Raw genomic sequence first — 20,511 nt, 5'->3', positions numbered from 1 at the left:
ATGCTCCAGTGTTTGTGTTTTTATATATATATACGCATATATATATATATATATATATATGCGTATATATATAATTTTATGATCCCATGTTCATAATTACAAACAATGGCAACAGATATTCCCATATATAAAAGTGTATAGGTACCTTTGTATGAATTCAGAGAAAGGAGTAGAAGAATACAGTCCATCTCAGGGAATGCCCATCTCAGGGAAATAAGAAAGACATGATAAGTGGGTGGGGATGTGGTGCTAGTGGTTTTTCTATTGACACATTGTTACATTGTTTTGCAAGTTATAACAAACACATATTACTTTCATAAGAAAAAATAATTAATTTTATAAGAGCAAAATCTCTCCATTCTCTCCCCTTTTCTTTCTTTTCCTCAACCTTCTCTAATCTTTATCCTCTAAGAATGAAGTGTGAACTATGAAAAAAAAAAAAAGAACTATTAAGGTCCCATAAAGAGCCATGATTGCTCTCTTGGGGACATTTTGAGACTTCTATTTTTCAAATGTCTCTTCTTTGGAATATCTATCCTCAATCATGATCTGCTGGCACAGGTTACAGCCACCCCTCAGGAGTTGGGAGCCCTTTTTGTAAGTTTCATTTAATAAAGACCATAGACAGTGATTCACATGAGGTAGGGAGACTCGTGTGACTGGGTCTTAATAGACCCTTTCCCCTGTAAGATTCCTGAACTGCAAGCATTATTCAAAATATGACACAGCATATTCAAAATACACTGAGAGTGAGAATACTTTGTATTTTGTACTATAAAACCATCAACATCAACAACAATAATAATACAAACAACTAATTTTTCTTAGCACATCCTACTGTTTTCCAACTTATTTTTGCTGATGGAGAAAATGAGATCTGAGGAAGTAAAACAACACATCCAAAGTCACAACATGTGGATGGTTAGGATTTGAACATAAGAAGTGTCAGCAGCCCTTGTTCTTTTGTAATATAACACATTGCTTTCCAAAATACCTTTGTTTCTGAAAGTGAAATAGGGTACTCTAGGCTTAAATTTTCTTTCTTAATTTATTATGCTATATAACTTGCTTTCTTTTGATTTTGCCATGAGTGAATAGAATTATAAACAGAATATTGAGTGGAGGCATCAAGTTAATTAACAGTGGACACGTATTGATAACTTACCATCTAAAAAAGCACATCACTTGTATTTTGTGCTAACATCAAACTACTCTGAATTTTCCACAAATATACACCAACTAATCATGGCTCATTTCAGGCTTTGTGTTTTTGATGACTTTAGATAAATTATTTGGTGATGGATTTAGTGTCTCTAGGCATCAGGACAGTGTTAGCATTAAACATCACGGTGTAATTTCCTTTAGGTCTCATTCATAAAACTAAATTTTTAAAGTCACAAGAATCAGGAATGAAAGTTAACAAAGTTGGCAAAAAAACAAAACAAAACAGAAAGAATAAAAAAAAATGTGGCATTTATGTAGTATTTCACCATTCAGAAAGGGCTTTCCTGAACAGTCCCTAAAATATAAATTCTTTGTTAGGATTTTGATTTATTTGATTTATATCTGATTTATTTCAAGAATCTGGAATAGTACCTAAAATTAGAGTAATTGCTAAATAAAAATTTGTTGCATGAGTGTTTTGAAATACATGATATTATTGCCATTTTTCAAATAAGAAAAAAGAGAGGCCCTGACAATTGAAATGATTTGCCCATAATTTGAAAGTTAGAGAGCCAGAGTTTGATATTGGTCTTTATTGCTGAATCCATTACATATTTTTTCTGCCCCTCCCACTATGACAAACCAAGCAAAAAGCACATTCTTGCCTCAACCAATATTTTAAATCACCTACCACCTGTTACCTGAAAATAGTAACAACAAATAACTATGTTTTTGATATTTGGTAAGGGCAAGACAATATTTTTTCTTCTGTTCTTTGAGATGGTTCTGAGAGAGTTGAGATATTAGAAATAACTTCATATTTGAAATACTTTTATGTTGATGAATAAAATAATATCAAAGGTTTCTTTTTTCATGAAGGTAGAAATTTCTTTTATTATTTCACCGTGTCTGCAGCAAAATGACTCCTTCCATTGAAACCAATAACCACAGTTACTGAGAAATCCCGAAGAATTTTCTCAACAATAGAAACTCTCAAATGAATGTGTAGTGTTAAATATATTTTTTTATCAAATACTGTTGAAATTTGGCTATAGAGTATATGATTCTCTATTCATTCATTCAACAAGTATTTACTAAGTGCATGTTAAGTGCCGGGCTCTATGCTACAGGCTTCTGCCTGCATGGAACTCACAATCTACCAGAGAAGGCAAACTCTGAACAAAAATCCATATGCATTAGATATTAAGATAGTAGAAATACATGATGTCTGGCCTCCAAACACAAATTCAGATCTAGAAACAAGGAATAGCTTAGAGAAAGAGCAAGGTTTAAATAGAGGCCTGAAGGTTAAGTGGGGAGGTGCTAGGGAATAGGGTGGCAGAGGAGAAAGTTCCAGGCAAACCAACAGTGTATGTGAAGGTCTAGAGGTGAGAGAGAACTTGGCACCTCAAGGAACCGGGGCTCACTCAGAATGCCTGGCATATAGAGAGACCGCGGGAAACTGAAGATGGGAGGCCAAAGAGAAGAAGCTAGCACATGAAGGCCACATTAGCAATGTTAAGGACTTGGAACTTCACTGAATGTTTCTAACTTGGTTAATGGATGTAATTAAATATGCATATTTGAAAAATATTTCTTGCTGCATTTTTGAAGTCTCTAGTAGGTATGCTATCAACAGACTTAGCTTTGCCCTTTGCATTTTATAGATGGTCAATGTATTTTAGTTGAGTTGAATATTTCATGGATAATTCTATGAACAGCCTCCTCTGTTTTATATTTATGTCCTGCCTACTTCCAAAAGGATTTGGGGCATAGGGTAGATTACGTATTTATGGTAATGTTTCCTCCCAAAGCTCATTGGTTTATAGAACCAGAAGAGATATGAGAAAGTGGGATTTGCGTATCCCTAAATAACGATGGGTCTCTGCTAATTGTGAGTTCTCTGAATCTAGGGATGATGCCTAGTAGATGTTCAATTAGTGTTTGGGTAAAAGTGAATAAACAAATTAATGTTTTATTGAAGATGTAAAAGATATGGATAACTTGCATGCCATGACACGTACTGGGGCACTGAGCAAAATGAAGAGTGGTACAGGAAACAGTCTCTTTCTAAAGACCCTTGTGCTCATATAGGGAAGATCATATACCCCACAGACATGCAATAAGATTCACATCACCACACATGCCCCTCAGACTGAAGGCTGAATGTGCTAAACCCCGTATGAGAGGTACAGGGTATGCATTCCCTAATGCAAAACACAATACTTTTATTTTTCCTCAAATCAGCCCAATTTGCAAAAGTTCAGAGGCTTATTCAAACCAAATTCAAACTCTAAAGCCTTGGGGGGTTTTCCCCGTCACTGCTTGTATTATAGTTTTGAAAAATAACTGCAGGATGACTTAATTAATTGTCCCTTCTTTCAGGTTTCCATCTAAAGTAGATGAATACCTATGCGTCCCACAAATCAATGAACCCCGGAACTTCCTACAGATAGATTAGCACATCTGTAGTTTAAAGCTGGTTTGTATTAGAAGGGAAAAATATATTCCCATGAGGAATGTTTAAGGGATCAATTCATAAGCAAAGAAAACATGCTATTCTCAGCAAGGAAACAATATATTTTGCTTCTGTTGCTGTGATTAATTACACCCCACAACACAGAGAGTGTTTTTAAAGGGCCACAGTCAATCTTTTAAGACCCACAAGCTGACCTGCATCAGAAGCTGAGGAGGAATTGCACACTAATTCTGAGCAGCTTTGTATAACAGGCCTGTTGTGTGAGAAATTATGGATAATAATAAAAATGCACAGCCTTTGTATAACACTTAAAGTAGGCAGTGTTGCCCCACCTCCTGTGACTGATCCACTAATGAATCACACTTAAAACAATCAAACCTCTTTCCTGAGAGTCTCGCCAATTATACTGCAGTGAAAATGAGGATGAACTGGCTTCAGTAAAATTTCAGTGAGGCTCATGCCCTTCCAGATTCCTCCTCCTGGCCAATACACTCACAAATGAATTTCTAAGAGGAAATTCTGAGAGAAGATACTCATTTTAAGTCATATTGCTGTTTTGCTGATTCTGTGTTTAAGATCTCAGTCAATCATTTCCATTCAGTGGAAATGTGACAAAAAAAGAGAAAGAGAGGGAAAAAATGAAGGAAAAAAAAGCATAGTCTTTCAAAGTCAGGACCTGTGTGCAATCTATCTCTTTTCCCTTCCTTCTATCTGAGCCTTCCCATCTCCATCCTGCTGATCTTTCCACTCTCAGGTAAGGAAGGAGACAAGCTCTCCTCCGAGTGCCACACCCTGTCCTGAAGCAACCTGAGGATCCTTCACACCAACAATACTGTCTTCACATTTTGCAAAACAAAGGATTCCAGCCGCACCCCTCCAGTGAAGTGTTCTGCTTACTGTGACCTCCTCCCTACTCCATGTCATTTTATTTCATTTGTTCTTTATTATTCTGTCCTTGCAGGACAAGGATGTGGACACTTGCTGCTCATTTTCCACCTCTTGTCTCTGAACAACTTTCCCCTACTGTATAAAGCTATGTACTCCTACCTGGGACTGTATAAATAATAGTCAATTTGGTTTCAATTTCAGGCAGATGACCCCTGCCTTTACACAGTGACCCCTGGCAATCATAAGAAATGAAGCATGTGCTCTGCCCACCCATATGTGGAGAAAGGTTGGAGACCAATTCCGTCAGTTTTTTCCCCCATCTTTCAAGCTCTGTTGCCACTGGTATATTCTCCGCAATGACCTGGAATGGGACCTTGAAAAAAAAATGTAGAATCAATTCCAGTTTGTCCACTGCAGACATCTGGATAAAGGGAAATTACTTGAAAACCCATGAGTTTGAAGACCTACAACCCTACTACTATAGAAGCGTTAAAGACTTCATTTCTGATGCTTCAAACCTACCACACTGGGGCAGTGTGGGAGGCTGCTGAGAATATGAATTGTTCGCCTGAGGAAATATCCTCTCCGTGGTATGGAATGTTTCAGGATTTTAAATTCCTAGTACCCTAATATCTCAGTACCAGGCATTCAACAGCTTCTCGGTGCTTGTGAAGTTTTGTTCTGTTACTGAGATAATGGAAATGGTCCTTGATTTTTAAAAACTTAGAATCAAAAGGAAAAAAAATGGCAGAGAAGCATACAAATACGTAAAATAGCTCAGACTATCTGTCTAATGTTAACATGAGTCAAACAGAGTTGGACAGGGCTAATATTGAAGAATAACTAAACAGTGGCAAGGTTTCTATGAATAATTTCATTCTCTTTTGGCTCACGGACTTTGCAAGTATGTCTACTAGGTCATTTTGGTCGGCTCATCCTCCAGGAAGTATCTTGGCTCTGTCCAGCTTTTAGGATTTTTTCACCTAGATCAACTTTCTGTTTGTAAATTTTGTTTAAGTGGCGCTTGTCCCCATAGCTGCCTGTACTTATGCCCAGTTGCATATCCCATATTATACTATGGGTGCCTGATTCTATGTTGGTTTCAAACCACAGACTGGAAGACCTTGAGAAACTATCTACCGTCTTTTCTTCTCCTCTTTTTTTCCTCAATAAAGAGTATCTATTTCCATGTCTGTTCCATTAATGAGTATTAGTTGAGAGTGTACGATGAAGCCATGTAATAAGAATATGATATAGTAACTACATGAGGCTAGAGTAGGTTAGAAGTGGGAACTGATGGAGAAATCACTAGAAATGCAGATTTCTAGTGAAGAACATTCTAGAGAAGAATGTTGCTATGCCAATCAATGTAGGAGAGGTGTCTTCCCTTATGGGATTGCCGTTTTGCTTTTTTTCCTCATTCGAGACTATAATTCTTTAGTGCAAAGGTGAAAACAGAACATGATGTCATATTGGCTTTCCTGATTATAAAATCTCAGAAAACTGAAAAAAGAAGAAGAAAAAGAAGAAGGAGGAGGAGGAGGAGGAGAAAGAGGAGGAGGAGGAAGAGGAGGAGGAGGAGGAGGAGGAAAGCCAAGGAGAATGTGAAGAAATAAACCAGAAGCCACTCTTACCCTGAGAATGCAAGGGAAAAGACCATTTGCCATGTAATTTGTCAGCATTAAAAAAAAAAAAAAAAAAAAAAAAGTATTGGTCATGCAATTAGTTAGGCTGTTGGGTTAAATATTCACCTTGATTAACAGAAGCACGGACGGGGCATTATATGGTGAAATTATACAACATATTTACCAAATGTAATGGGCTGATTCTATCACCATATTTTGTAGAACATAATAAAATGTGTCCTTGACTAACAGGTATTTTTACCTTAAAGTGCTTTTCTTAGTGTTATGAACTTATTTTCTGACACTGGTTATTACTTATTTCTACAGCCTTTATTATAGGAGCCGTTAAAGAGTAACTTCTACTCTTAAAAAGGTTGATTTGTTTTGCTCCGGGAAGGAGTTTGGTGTGAAATGTTGAGACAAGCTTTAGTTAAGGGCAGCTGCCACATAACAGTGGAAATCATTCATCTCCTTCACATGCTATCTGACCTGTTATTTGCTCATCTTTCTAACACTGCAAGTCATGGGTTACACAGTTGGCGTTCTCTGTTCCCTATTTGCGGTGCTCTTTACTTAATTATTATTTTTAATGTCATCAATTCAAGAGCTAGCCAATGGTTGGCACGGCCATGCGTATCTACAAATGGGAGAACGAAAGAGGGTCATGACACAATGGCTTTACCCCCAGCGTCGAAGATTGGATAGACCCCTCTTACGCATTAGAAAGTTGGGATAAGTTATTTAATTGTTTGATAATCATTAAAACACTTACCTTGTAAGCACGTTCATTATCAGTTCTGAGAAATTTTTGAGTTTATAGACGAAGAGGCTTTCATCCTCAATGCTTTTATATATTTAAAAATATTTTAGTTATTGAGGGTTCTTGTACTTAATCCAGTCTTTTACTTATTCTTTCATGGGAAAAAAAGGGCAGGTCTAAATGGAAATTAACATTACTGTTTAAATATCACAGACCATTTTCTCTGAGCCCAGTTACAATAACTAGTAATTATAAAAATTGCTTGCCTTCGGCTTCCGGCTAAGCCAGTGCTAAACTTGTCCTTTTATTAGATCTGTCAGACTGAGTTAATTATCTTTATGATAATAGATGTGCCTTACCTCCAACAAAACAAATACACTTATAATTAGCTTTTTAGTTAGAATTTTAATTTATTTATAAAGACTGTTTGTTTTTCTTCCTTTTTTCCTGCTTTAAAAGAAAGAAGATGGAGAGTGGGGGTTTCCAGTTTATCAGGTTACCAGTCTGCTCACTAGTTTATAAAGGCGGGGGGGGGGGGGCGGGGGAAGGATTCATTTTGTTTAATCACCAAGTCCAGTGTTTAATAGTGCATCACGCCTCTTCTGTGTTATATCCACTCAACTCCAAGGCATTTTATTTTACTCCACATACACAAAAAGAGGCCCTTTTTATCTGCCTTCTCAACAGAGTAGTGTTATAAAAGCTATTACATGGAAATACTAACAAGTATGAATTGAAAAGCTTTCTGTACCATAGCACAGCTGCCTTAAAAGTCAAATCATCTTATACTGTCCCCACATTTTTGTGGCACTTGCTCCTCTTTCATCTATACCCAGCATGTTTCAGAATATTACACAAATGCCTGCATTGAATTCTTGGAGAGTGTCTGTGCTGAAACAGCAGAGCACAAAGGAAAAACATATGTTTTGGTGTCATGTCAAAGAGGGATTTCGTGTTAGTCCTGCCCACTCATTAGCTGTGTCATTTGGGCAAATTACCTAACCTCTCTGAGCCTTGATTTCCTCATCATTACACTGAGAATAATGCCTATGTTAGTAGCAGATGTAAAGAGACTCGAAAAGAAGGTGTAGGGGCACCTGGGTGACTCAGTTGGTTAAGTGTCTGTCTTGGCTCAGGTCATGATCCCAGGGGCCTGGGGACCCAGCTCTGCATCTGGTTTCCTGCTCAGTGGGGAGCCTGCTTCTCCCTCTCCCTCTGCCTGCCACACCCCTTGCTTGTGCTCTCTCTCTCTCTCTTTGTGTGTGTTAAATAAATAAATAAAATCTTTTTTTAATTTTTTAATTTTTATTTTTTAATTTTTATTTATTTTTTTATGTTTTTTAAATAAATAAAATCTTAAAAGAAAATTAAAGAAAGGTATAAAGAGGACTCAGGAGAGTGCCTTCACAATGTAAAGACATAGGAAGGGGTGGTTGCTGTTTTCAGTAGTAGAATTATGGAAGAATATAGATGCCTGGAGAATTCAAAATTAATATTACAACCTAATAATCATTTTATGGGTTTTGTTTTACAGAGAAATAGGTTTTCTACTAATTTGTGAAAACAGACGTCTCTGATCATCTAGAAATTAACTGTAATTTGAATTAAATAATGAAAACATGCTGTAGACAAATGATTCTCCAAAGTCGCCATGATGAACTTCTTCTATCTGTTCTGTGCTGGAAATGGGCTGTCACATCTGTCAGCCTTATTTATAACAGAAGACAACCCTTTTATTTTTCTTTCTGCAAACGTACTGATGTACTCATTTTACTTTGAACATTTCCACTGATTTAAAGTTCTCCTCCAATTCCTTTCAACCTGCCAAATCCAGAGATCTTGGTTAGGATAGCAAAAGGCTTAGTCAACGTGGGTCCCCGGAAGTCTATAATGTGAAATCAGATGTGCCGAGAATCATGTTCAGTTTCCATGCAAGTCATCAATAGTGAGTGCTCGTTATGCTGATTTCTGGCTGGAAGAGGGATGTGCCCGGGAGGTGATGAATGGCACCTTGGCCATGTGGCCAAAGGCTTACACAACACCTCAAGAGAAAGTATGGGTGGGATGAGAGAGTGATGGATGGACAGAGGGCAGTAGAGAGGCTCCTAACCTCTTCTCAAGTCAAGCATGCTGGCTTCTGATACCAGATAGATTTGTATCCAGAGCTGCCTTAAGACTTCGGGTGTCAGGAGGCTGGATATATTAATTCAGAGACAGCCAAGGCCCTTTGCTTTCAGAGTTCCATGACTTTCACACCCAGGTTCACAGTCAACAAATACTGATTAAGATGTTACTATATCACAGCTATTTCTAGCCACTGGGTATTACTAGAGAACAAGGAATTCTAACTGCTGCTGGATCGTCATAGAGCCACTTGTTATATCTACATATAGGGGGAGGTAATACAGAAAAGGCTCTCTCAGACCTGTCTCAACCCGATCAACTTGCCAGATTAACCAGCATTTCCAGTTCCCCTCTGAAACATTCTGACTACTGCCCTCATTACCCCGAAAGCTCACAACAGCTCTCACCCGATTGAAGTATTAGTTTATGAAGAACCAGTTGTTAGGTTTTTGGGAGGAGAAGGATTGTTGTGCTTTTTAGTGTAATTACATGAGTTATCTAAATAGGTAACCTGATAAAATGAGAATATAAAAAGGGAATTGTAGGTTCTATACAACTAATCGAAATTCTTTAAAAACTCAACAAGGAATCACTAACGTGTTTGTCGTTGAAATCAATTCATGTACAACAAATGCTCATATATCTGCACACGTATCTGGTGATGAGGGATGTCCTCCGGGTGTTTGTGATGGCTGGGCCTAGGGATTGCTGAGGACTGGAAAGTACAGTGGAGATCATAGAGCATTTGAAATATGGAAGCCTTCTTCAAAGTAATTTTGATGAATATCCTAAAAACTGAAAAGTAATAATTCACATTCTTAGTTTCACAAGAAATTAAAAATGTCTTCATTTATCCCTCATGAATTAATTCATGAATTAAATATTTTGGTGAAAAGAATTTTTTAATAGCTGCTAGTAAGACTAAGTGAAGGAAATGTGGCTGAATGTAAAAAAAAAAAAAGCCAATCTTGCCTTCCTTTTCTTTCTTCTGTGTAAATCATTTGGGGCTTTTCTTTGCTACTGCTGTGCTCCAGTGAGCCAATCTGATCTCTGAGTCATTATTACCTCTTTTTTGCCTGAATGGCAGGGCTACATACAAATAGAACTTGTAGTGTAATTCTACACTTGTATTAACACTCATTCCTCTCCATTTTATTTAAAAGTAATGGTGCAGAGAGGTCCAAAAATAATATTAAACTCTAGTAGCTTGCCTGAAAATTACCATTCATTTCTTTGTATCCTGCATTTCCTTAGCTGTCATTCCCATTGGCTTCAACGGAGGCTCTAGCTCCTGCAGCCAGTCCTAACACCCATGCATTTCAGAGATTTATTCACTGGAGGTGGGGGATGGTCTGTGCACTTTTAAGCAGGTCCCATCTCCTGGTTTGTACGGTGTCTTTCCCAAAGCTAGGCCTGGCATCTTCTCTTAGGCACCTGCATATTTTCTGGCCACCATTTCTTCATTTTATATCCTCTCCTAAAGGGCACTGCTCAGACACCTTTACAAATCTGTGGGACAACTTAGGGAGTTTTCTGGAAAACCTCATTAAGCAGGAGCTGTGGTCCAGGCAGTAGTGGGGAGATAAATTCTTCCCCTTTAATTAAAGGTACACATTGATACATGGGTATTCATTGAGAGTTCTTTGTGCCCCAGGCACATTCTGGATTGATACCAACCCCTTTAGATTTAGTTTCAGTCCCTGACTCTCCCTGAGTCTCTGATAGGAGCCAGATAAGATGAACCCAGAGACACATGCAAGTAAAAAGGCATGCATCATTCATCAGTCTCCTTTAGAAAACTGTAGCCTTCTAACTGAGGAAAGCTTGTCTGTTTGACTTTCTTTCTGTGGGCTAAGAGTTGCAAGGGCCCACAAAGGCTAAGAGGGTGGATAAACTATTGAATCAGGCTGCGGGGAGGTGCTCCAGGCAAAGAAAGAAATCACATTCTCTATTTAAAGGGAATATCCTTCACCTTGAGCCAATTGTCACGCTAGGATGTAGGCCAAATATAATCAGGTCTAATTTTTCTTGTAAAGTCCAAATCTAGACTTTTACGTGAACTCTCTTGATTTTTGAATCTTGGCAACTAATTCAAAAATTAAGTACTAGCCAGATATAATGCATCTCAATTTGGTTCCTAAGTATCTGGTATATGATACCTGACTTAGATCATTACTATTTAAATGTTTGTACCCAAACATCCCTTGAATAGAGGAACAGGGGAGTTTTTCTCTGGAAGAGTATACAGTGATCATCATCCCCCCAAATTTTCAAGTAAAATAAAGATGTTATAGAAAGTTTATCTCATGACCCTATACACACCTCTATGTAGAAGTCTTAGCTCTCTTTTCTCTTAGGAAACTCTCAGTTCCCCTACAACTAGATTTCTACAATTCGTTAATTTTGCTGCTGCATGAAAAAAACATGTCCGTGCCTAAGATGTCTTAGAACCGTAGGATCAGTTTAGGCTTAAGTTAGATGTTAATACACTCAATAAATATTTCTTGAATAACTTCTTTGTACAAGCCACAAAATTTAGTTAGAAAGTCTACTTCTAATGGAATTCGTAGTCTGGTAGAATATTTAAGGAAGGTAGTGTTAAAAAGGAAGGAGATGAAACTTTGTTATACTACACACAACAGGTATTTTGCCATTTTATTTAATCTTAGGAACCATCTTATAAAATAGATAAGATGAAGCCCTTGTAAAGATAAGCCAAGTTCTAAGCATATTCAACTGGTATCAGGCAAAGCTGTAATTGGAACTCCAAATTGTCAGTGTCCAAAATCTGCTGCTTGATCATATATATATAAATATATATATATATTTATATATATATACCCAGATATACCATATCTATCTATCTATAATCCGATAGATGATAGATAGAGAGATAGATAGATAGATGATAGATAGATTTCAATTTTATGTCCTTTAGGGATATGCAGAAAGGATCAATTACAGCTTGAATAAAACATAACAAGCCTTTTCTCTTCTCCCCCCCCCCGCCGCCCCTTTCCTTCTTTCCTTCCTTCCTTCCTTCCTGTTCTGGATTAGGGATATTGGACAAGCTACAGTCACTAAATATCCTTAGCTTGATTACCGTGTGTAGTAATGTTTACCCAAAATATATCTTTTGCATTTACTGCAGTAGACTGTTGTGACTTTATAAGATTTAGATGTCAGAGCATTTTCATCAGACTCCCAATTCCATTCTCTGCAGGACTACTTCAGCGGCCACATTAATTTTGGCAGTTCTCATTTACCAGTTCTTAAAACAAAATTATATATATCTGGTCGACTTACAGAATATCTTTATATCTGGATTTGTTTCCACATAGTGATCTTCCAAGTGTGTAGTGGAAATATTATTGAAATTACTAGATTTTCCAAAAGCACTGATAATGCTAGTATCCAGGTAGGTGAGATGTGGTGGGTTCAATTTGCTGGTAGGTGAGATTTAAGGATGTTGATTTGTAGCTGTGGCTGTTTTTATTCTCTTGGTGAAAATGACATTTGCCTCTGATGTTTGCTGATTTTTTATATGTCCCTCATGGATAAATAGCTCCTGGGAATTAATTACAGGAAGTAAAATGGATGGTGAGAGAAATTATTATTTTTCCTCCTGCTCCAATATCATACCCAAAATCTAAGTACAGTTTATATTTTTAGGCAATCTTTTGTCATAATGAGCCTCATCTTGTTCTTGCTCAAAGATTCCAGGCCACTTTCGTGTACCAGAAGATATCATTCATTCACTTGTATCTTTGCCTCTCTACGGCATTTAAGTAAGAAAGGATACAGAGTGACTTAGGAAGAATCCCTTAAAATCTGGTTTTTGAGATTAAAATCTGGCTTTGGGCTGAAGACTCATCATTCCTCCTTCCCTCCATGTCACAAAAATAGAGGATACACACAAGGATCACTAGCTAAATGTGACAAGATATTAGCTTTGCTAATGGCTAATCAGGTGCCCAATTGTCCTCCTACTGCAGGCCTCCTGATAAAATATGTTAGAGAAAGTAGCTTAGAACTAAAGCCTAATGAAAACTTTTTATTTTCATTTCAAAATAAGGCCTGCAGGGAGAGCTGGGTCAGCAAAACAGACTCCAACGATACACGGCCAGCCTGCGGAAAGAACTTCAGGCCTCACACATGGTTACTGGAGAGTGAGAGAGAAAGACAGGAGAGATGGCAGGTCTCCTCCAGGGCACTTATCTCAGGGGAACAGAGAACAGAGAAGGAAAGCTCACTCCCCGTAAGTGTGAGTAGTTCCAAGAGAGCAAGAGCCTGTGCCAGGCATGAGCAGTGATCTGCACAGTGCCCACACCCACCAGTGAAAGCATGGTCTTGCGAACGTTAGGTTCTCACTAATCAGAGTTAGCTGTCCCCGGTCTGTGGAGGAAGGAGGGCATAAAAATGAGGAAACTCTAAAGAGAAATGAGAAGAGTTATAGGAATAAATGCATATGCTGCACATACCTTTATGTAGATAGTAGGGTCTTTTCTTGGAAGGCCTCAAAACTCCTTTGTCTTCAGCAGGAAAAAAAAATGTAATTAGGAAGAAAAAAACATAATGTAAGAGTGGGGCCACTTAATTTCTGTGGCTTTTAAAGGATTCTTTTATTCATAGGGTAGTGGGACTGGGGCCAGCAGATTGATATGCGTTCCTAAAGGTTACATTGACTGAAGTTGTCCAAAGTCAAATTCCCACAGGGTCTTACTTTCATGGGTTGGTGAATGATGTCTTTATCCCGATCTGGGGCTCAGTCTCCTGGATTCTTCTCCATCTCTGCTCCAGCCCCTGCCTTCTCAAGGCCATGGAACATAGAACTTGAAGTTGAGGACTCCCTGTTGTCACTGACTGATGAGTAGGGAGGGTTTGGGGGAAGGGAAAGACCCAAATTCTGCCACAGGGAGATGGGTTGTCTAAGGAGAACTTAATCATTTGCTTATTCAACCAACATTTATCAAGTAGAGTGTAATGATCCTCAGGGGTCTGCAGATGCCAGTTTGTGAAACACTGCAGTAAAAGTTAAAGGCTGTCATGTTAGTTGTTCCCTTGATACCTATGTTGTTGAAAACAAACTCAAATGTGAGCCCTTGAAACATTATAATAGGACCGAGTTATAAGGCGATCAAGAATATGTTCATATTTATTTTTAATGTTGTCTTCAAACTCAGACAAAAAAAAAAAAATTCACAGAGATCGTGTGGTCCTGGAAAAATTTATCTTAAGAATCCCGAAGACCATATTCTGCAGTTTTTGAAATGCTAGCATGGAGGGAAAATGAATAGTTTTGAGATTCAAACAGACCAGAATTCTAATCTTGGCTCTGGAACTTACAGGATATTTTATTTTAGCCAAATTAGATGACTAGATATCTTTATATTTAATGAGAAAACACTGCCTGTATAATGGTGCTTTTATGAGGACGCCATAGCATGATGTATACAATATATGTCACATAATGTTTTTCACATAGTAAACTCCTAATTAATATGGATTTCTTTTTATGCCATAATACCCATCTCTTCCCATTGTGTACAAAAAAACTATACTAGGGGATACAATGATGAATTACATATTATCTGCAAGAATATCTCTGAGACAATAGGCTTGTAAACACGATTACAAATACTGTGATATGTACCATACTAGAGAAATGTAAAACATAGAGGAAAAAAGGTAGAATATGTAGCAATTTTTTTTTTTTCCTGATGGTCTTAAAAAGAAACTGAGAATTACTTCCCAAAGAAACATATTCCTGGTGAATATTCAGTTAATGACAATAGTGATGAGGATGATGTTGATGATGATGGAAATGAAGTTTATGATGATTATAAAAATGATGAAGATAGTTTACATTTATTGCATATTTGCTATGTTGTAGGAACTCAATTTGCATATATTACTTGATCCTCACAACACTCTAGTGAGGTAGAAATATAATTTCCATATTGTAGAAAATCATGAGGTTACACAGGTAGCATGGGGAAAATCTGCAACTTGACCCAGTTCTGTCCGATTAAAAAACTCAAATCCTTAACCACTATAATGCATGCTCTTTCCATAAATTAATTAATGCATTGTAATTAGGTTCTGTTTGAACTATAGTTCATTTGAATTTAAATAGGCTTTAGAGGTATATTGAGCACCTTTCCCTACTCTATCCCATTTACCAATTCCCTGGTTTTAGCACTGTAAATGGGATTTGGGCAAACAACACTCCAAAACTCAGTATGTGCCCTTTAAGAAATGAGCACGTAACCATCACTGACTCCAGATGTGGAATCTTTGGCACAAACCTAGCGAGCGAGAACATTACCCGCTTTTGTCACAGAAAGTGGTTCAAGGATGGACAGGCACACAACTCAACCCAAAAGAGTCAAACCCAGTCAGAAACAATCCCAGAGATTTTGTTAGTGTGATCATAAAAGTGGTAATTGTCTCTCTGCTGGACTTGAACCTGAGAGCCTATAAAATTGGAGCTACGGCAGCTTTCCTACTACCACAGAGACTGACAGCGAAGCCTGTGGTGTGGAGAAAGCAAGAACCAGCAAAGAGATCACATCTCAAGAACTTCATTTTAAACAAACCATCATCTTTAGCCTGAAATTTCAGCGACTTGAACCAATGTGTGTAATAATATCTGATTGTTGTTTTAATTTGCATTTTCTTGGTGATATATGATGGGGAGCATTTTCATTTGCTTATTTGCCATCTGTATACCTTCTTTGGTGAAGTATCTTTAAGGTTTTTGGCCCATTTTTTAATGGGGTTGTTTTCTTATTGTGTTTTTCTCTTTCTTTCTTTCTTTCTTTCTTTCTTTCTTTCTTTCTTTCTTTCTTTCTCTTTCTTTTTCTTCTATATTTCTTTCATCCTTTCTTTCTTCTTTCAATGTGTTTGCATGTGTGTGTTGAGACCACTTGACATGAGATCTACCCTTTTAAGTTTTTAAGGGCTCAGCACCATATTGTTAACTATAATCACGGCAGCGTACAGTGGATATTTGGAATGTATTCATCTTATACTCATTGAACTTTGCTGATTTTTACACTTGATTTAACAATTACTGAATGATGTGTGTTAAACACTTTTACTAGGATGGTGCTTTCTTAGTTTGCCCTCTTAATATTGCAAATTTTTATTTTTACATTATGACACTGCTATAAGATTTCTGTCAGTCTAGAACTATCATATAGTTTTTCTAAGTTGAAACTTTTATTCTTATCAAGAGAGAGATACCTTTTATTTCTAGCAATGCCTTCGGGCTTCATGTCTATATTCCTTTATATCAATATGGCTACACTTTCTATAATTTGGTTAGTAAATACCTGAACTCTTTAGATAATTTTCCACTGAAACTTCTTGTTTTACTTTGATTTAGGTATGTCTTTTATCAGCTGCATATCATTGAATTGTTTCATGTATGTATCGTGAAAACTTTTATGCTTTTAACTATCAAGATTGGGATACATTTTGAGTGATTATTCAGCTTTTCCTAGTATCTTATATTTGAGTATTTGTTTTCAACCACTTTTAGATATTTTATGCTTTCTTGCCTTTTTAGGATGCATTAAAAAAATCTTATTTGTCAGTATGTATTTGGAAGTTATGTTACCTATTTTAACATGTTACCTATGTTAGTGATTATTCTAAATGCCTTAGGAGATATTTAATCCTGAATAATATGAGGACCTTAGAGAACTTTTGAGCAAATTACCCCATAGTTAAGATATACATCAAGAAACTTAGTTCTGTCTTCTGTCTCCAAATATTATTGATTATTATTGTTGTTCATGACATTAAAGGGTATTTAGATTTATTATTTTCCTTATCATTTTCTTTATTTTATTTTATTATTTATTTATTTATTTATTTATTTTTTAAATTTATTTTTTATTGGTGTTCAATTTACTAACATACAGAATAACACCCAGTGCCCATCACCCATTCACTCCCACCCCCCACCCTCCTCCCCTTCTACCACCCCTAGTTCGTTTCCCAGAGTTAGCAGTCTTTACGTTCTGTCTCCCTTTCTGATATTTCCCACACATTTCTTCTCCCTTCCCTTATATTCCCTTTCACTATTATTTATATTCCCCAAATGAATGAGACCATATAATGTTTGTCCTTCTCCGACTGACTTACTTCACTCAGCATAATACCCTCCAGTTCCATCCACGTTGAAGCAAATGGTGGGTATTTGTCATTTCTAATAGCTGAGTAATATTCCATTGTATACATAGACCACATCTTCTTTATCCATTCATCTTTCGTTGGACACCGAGGCTCCTTCCACAGTTTGGCTATCGTGGCCATTGCTGCTAGAAACATCGGGGTGCAGGTGTCCCGGCGTTTCATTGCATTTGTATCTTTGGGGTAAATCCCCAACAGTGCAATTGCTGGGTCGTAGGGCAGGTATATTTTTAACTGTTTGAGGAACCTCCACACAGTTTTCCAGAGTGGCTGCACCAGTTTACATTCCCACCAACAGTGTAAGAGGGTTCCCTTTTCTCCGCATCCTCTCCAACATTTGTTGTTTCCTGCCTTGTTAATTTTCCCCATTCTCACTGGTGTGAGGTGGTATCTCATTGTAGTTTTGATTTGTATTCCCCTGATGGCAAGTGATGCAGAGCATTTTCTCATATGCATGTTGGCCATGTCTATGATTCATGGAAACTAATGAGAATGAAGATACAACCATTCAAAATCTTTGGGATGCAGCAAAAGCAGTCCTAAGGGGGAAATACATCACAGTACAAGCATCCATTCAAAAACTGGAAAGAACTCAAATACAAAAGTTAACCTTACACATAAAGGAGCTAGAGAAAAAACAGCAAATAGATCCGACACCCAAGAGAAGAAGGGAGTTAATAAAGATTCGAGCAGAACTCAACGAAATCGAGACCAGAAGAACTGTGGAACAGATCAACAGAACCAGGAGTTGGTTCTTTGAAAGAATTAATAAGATAGATAAACCATTAGCCAGCCTTATTAAAAAGAAGAGAGAGAAGACTCAAATTAATAAAATCATGAATGAGAAAGGAGAGATCACTACCAACACCAAGGAAATACAAACGATTTTAAAAACATATTATGAACAGCTATACGCCAATAAATTAGGCAATCTAGAAGAAATGGATGCATTCCTGGAAAGCCACAAACTACCAAAACTGGAACAGGAAGAAATAGAAAACCTGAACAGGCCAATAACCAGGGAGGAAATTGAAGCAGTCATCAAAAACCTCCCAAGACACAAGAGTCCAGGGCCAGATGGCTTCCCAGGGGAATTTTATCAAACGTTTAAAGAAGAAACCATACCTATTCTCCTAAAGCTGTTTGGAAAGATAGAAAGAGATGGAGTACTTCCAAATTCATTCTATGAGGCCAGCATCACCTTAATTCCAAAGCCAGACAAAGACCCCACCAAAAAGGAGAATTACAGACCAATATCCCTGATGAACATGGATGCAAAAATTCTCAACAAGATACTGGCCAATAGGATCCAACAATACATTAAGAAAATTATTCACCATGACCAAGTAGGATTTATCCCTGGGACACAAGGCTGGTTCAACACCCGTAAAACAATCAATGTGATTCATCATATCAGCAAGAGAAAAACCAAGAACCATATGATCCTCTCATTGGATGCAGAGAAAGCATTTGACAAAATACAGCATCCATTCCTGATCAAAACTCTTCAGAGTGTAGGGATAGAGGGAACATTCCTCGACATCTTAAAAGCCATCTATGAAAAGCCCACAACAAATATCATTCTCAATGGGGAAGCACTAGGAGCCTTTCCCCTAAGATCAGGAACAAGACAGGGATGTCCACTCTCACCACTGCTGTTCAACATAGTACTGGAAGTCCTAGCCTCAGCAATCAGACAACAAAAAGACATTAAAGGCATTCAAATTGGCAAAGAAGAAGTCAAACTCTCCCTCTTCACCGATGACATGATACTCTACATAGAAAACCCAAAAGTCTCCACCCCAAGATTGCTAGAACTCATACAGCAATTCGGTAGCGTGGCAGGATACAAAATCAATGCCCAGAAGTCAGTGGCATTTCTATACACTAACAATGAGACTGAAGAAAGAGAAATTAAGGAGTCAATCCCATTTACAATTGCACCCAAAAGCATAAGATACCTAGGAATAAACCTAACCAAAGATGTAAAGGATCTATACCCTCAAAACTATAGAACACTTCTGAAAGAAATTGAGGAAGACACAAAGAGATGGAAAAATATTCCATGCTCATGGATTGGCAGAATTAATATTGTGAAAATGTCAATGTTACCCAGGGCAATATACACGTTTAATGCAATCCCTATCAAAATACCATGGACTTTCTTCAGAGAGTTAGAACAAATTATTTTAAGATTTGTGTGGAATCAGAAAAGACCCCGAATAGCCAGGGGAATTTTAAAAAAGAAAACCATATCTGGGGGCATCACAATGCCAGATTTCAGGTTGTACTACAAAGCTGTGGTCATCAAGACAGTGTGGTACTGGCACAAAAACAGACACATAGATCAGTGGAACAGAATAGAGAATCCAGAAGTGGACCCTGAACTTTATGGGCAACTAATATTCGATAAAGGAGGAAAGACTATCCATTGGAAGAAAGACAGTCTCTTCAATAAATGGTGCTGGGAAAATTGGACATCCACATGCAGAAGAATGAAACTAGACCACTCTCTTTCACCAGACACAAAGATAAACTCAAAATGGATGAAAGATCTAAATGTGAGACAAGATTCCATCAAAATCCTAGAGAAGAACACAGGCAACACCCTTTTTGAACTCGGCCATAGTAACTTCTTGCAAGATACATCCACGAAGGCAAAAGAAACATAAGCAAAAATGAACTATTGGGACTTCATCAAGATAAGAAGCTTTTGCACAGCAAAGGATACAGTCAACAAAACTCAAAGACAACCTACAGAATGGGAGAAGATATTTGCAAATGACATATCCTTATCATTTTCTTGGCTTATCATTTCTCCTTGCATTTTAGCTATTTATTTGTAATTATTTTCCTTCTTGAAATAGGCTTTTAGAGATTCCTGTAGTGATGGTTTGTTGATAGTAAATTCTCTCATTTTTTTTGTTTGAAAATGTTACTTTTTAAGCTTAGTTTACAATTTTAAGTTGATAGTTATTTTCTCTCAGCACTTTAAAGTTATGATTGCAATCTTATTGTACTATCATCTAAATACCAATTCTGCTCTTGGAAGTTGATGTAATTTTCATTTCTTTGAGGTACTTTGAGGTACTTTTTTCTGGCTATGTTTAACATCCTATATTCTAAAGACTCACTAGAGGATGAGTGGATATGGATTTTCTTTTCTTTTCTTTTTTTAAAATTCATCCTGATTTGGCTTCACTATCTTTCCTAATTTGTTTTTTGAAGTTGTCATTTTAAGGAAGTTCTGAGCCATAATGACTTCAAAT

General features: G+C 37.2%; 2 long non-coding RNA genes across 3 annotated transcripts in view; one reads left to right on the top strand and one right to left on the bottom strand.

The window, feature by feature from the left end:
• The window catches only part of LOC144303163 (uncharacterized), a 250,781-nt gene that overhangs the window by 159,638 nt on the left and 70,632 nt on the right, over nucleotides 1-20,511 (top strand). The gene's annotated exons all lie outside the window — the stretch shown is intronic.
• LOC144291275 (uncharacterized) overlaps nucleotides 1-20,511 on the bottom strand; it is a 57,788-nt gene that overhangs the window by 22,253 nt on the left and 15,024 nt on the right. Inside the window, exons 3-5 of the long non-coding RNA XR_013358590.1 lie at nucleotides 13,522-13,572; nucleotides 12,347-12,608; nucleotides 9,638-9,835 (exon numbers count right to left, since the gene is read on the bottom strand). This is a non-coding gene — a long non-coding RNA (uncharacterized LOC144291275). The remainder of the gene's footprint in view (nucleotides 1-9,637; nucleotides 9,836-12,346; nucleotides 12,609-13,521; nucleotides 13,573-20,511) is intronic.

This window comes from Canis aureus, chromosome 2, assembly GCF_053574225.1.
Source record: "Canis aureus isolate CA01 chromosome 2, VMU_Caureus_v.1.0, whole genome shotgun sequence".
NCBI classification, from domain to species: domain Eukaryota; kingdom Metazoa; phylum Chordata; class Mammalia; order Carnivora; family Canidae; genus Canis; species Canis aureus.
The sequence above is the reverse complement of the archived record's forward strand: the minus strand, read 5'-3'. Positions and strand labels throughout refer to the sequence as shown.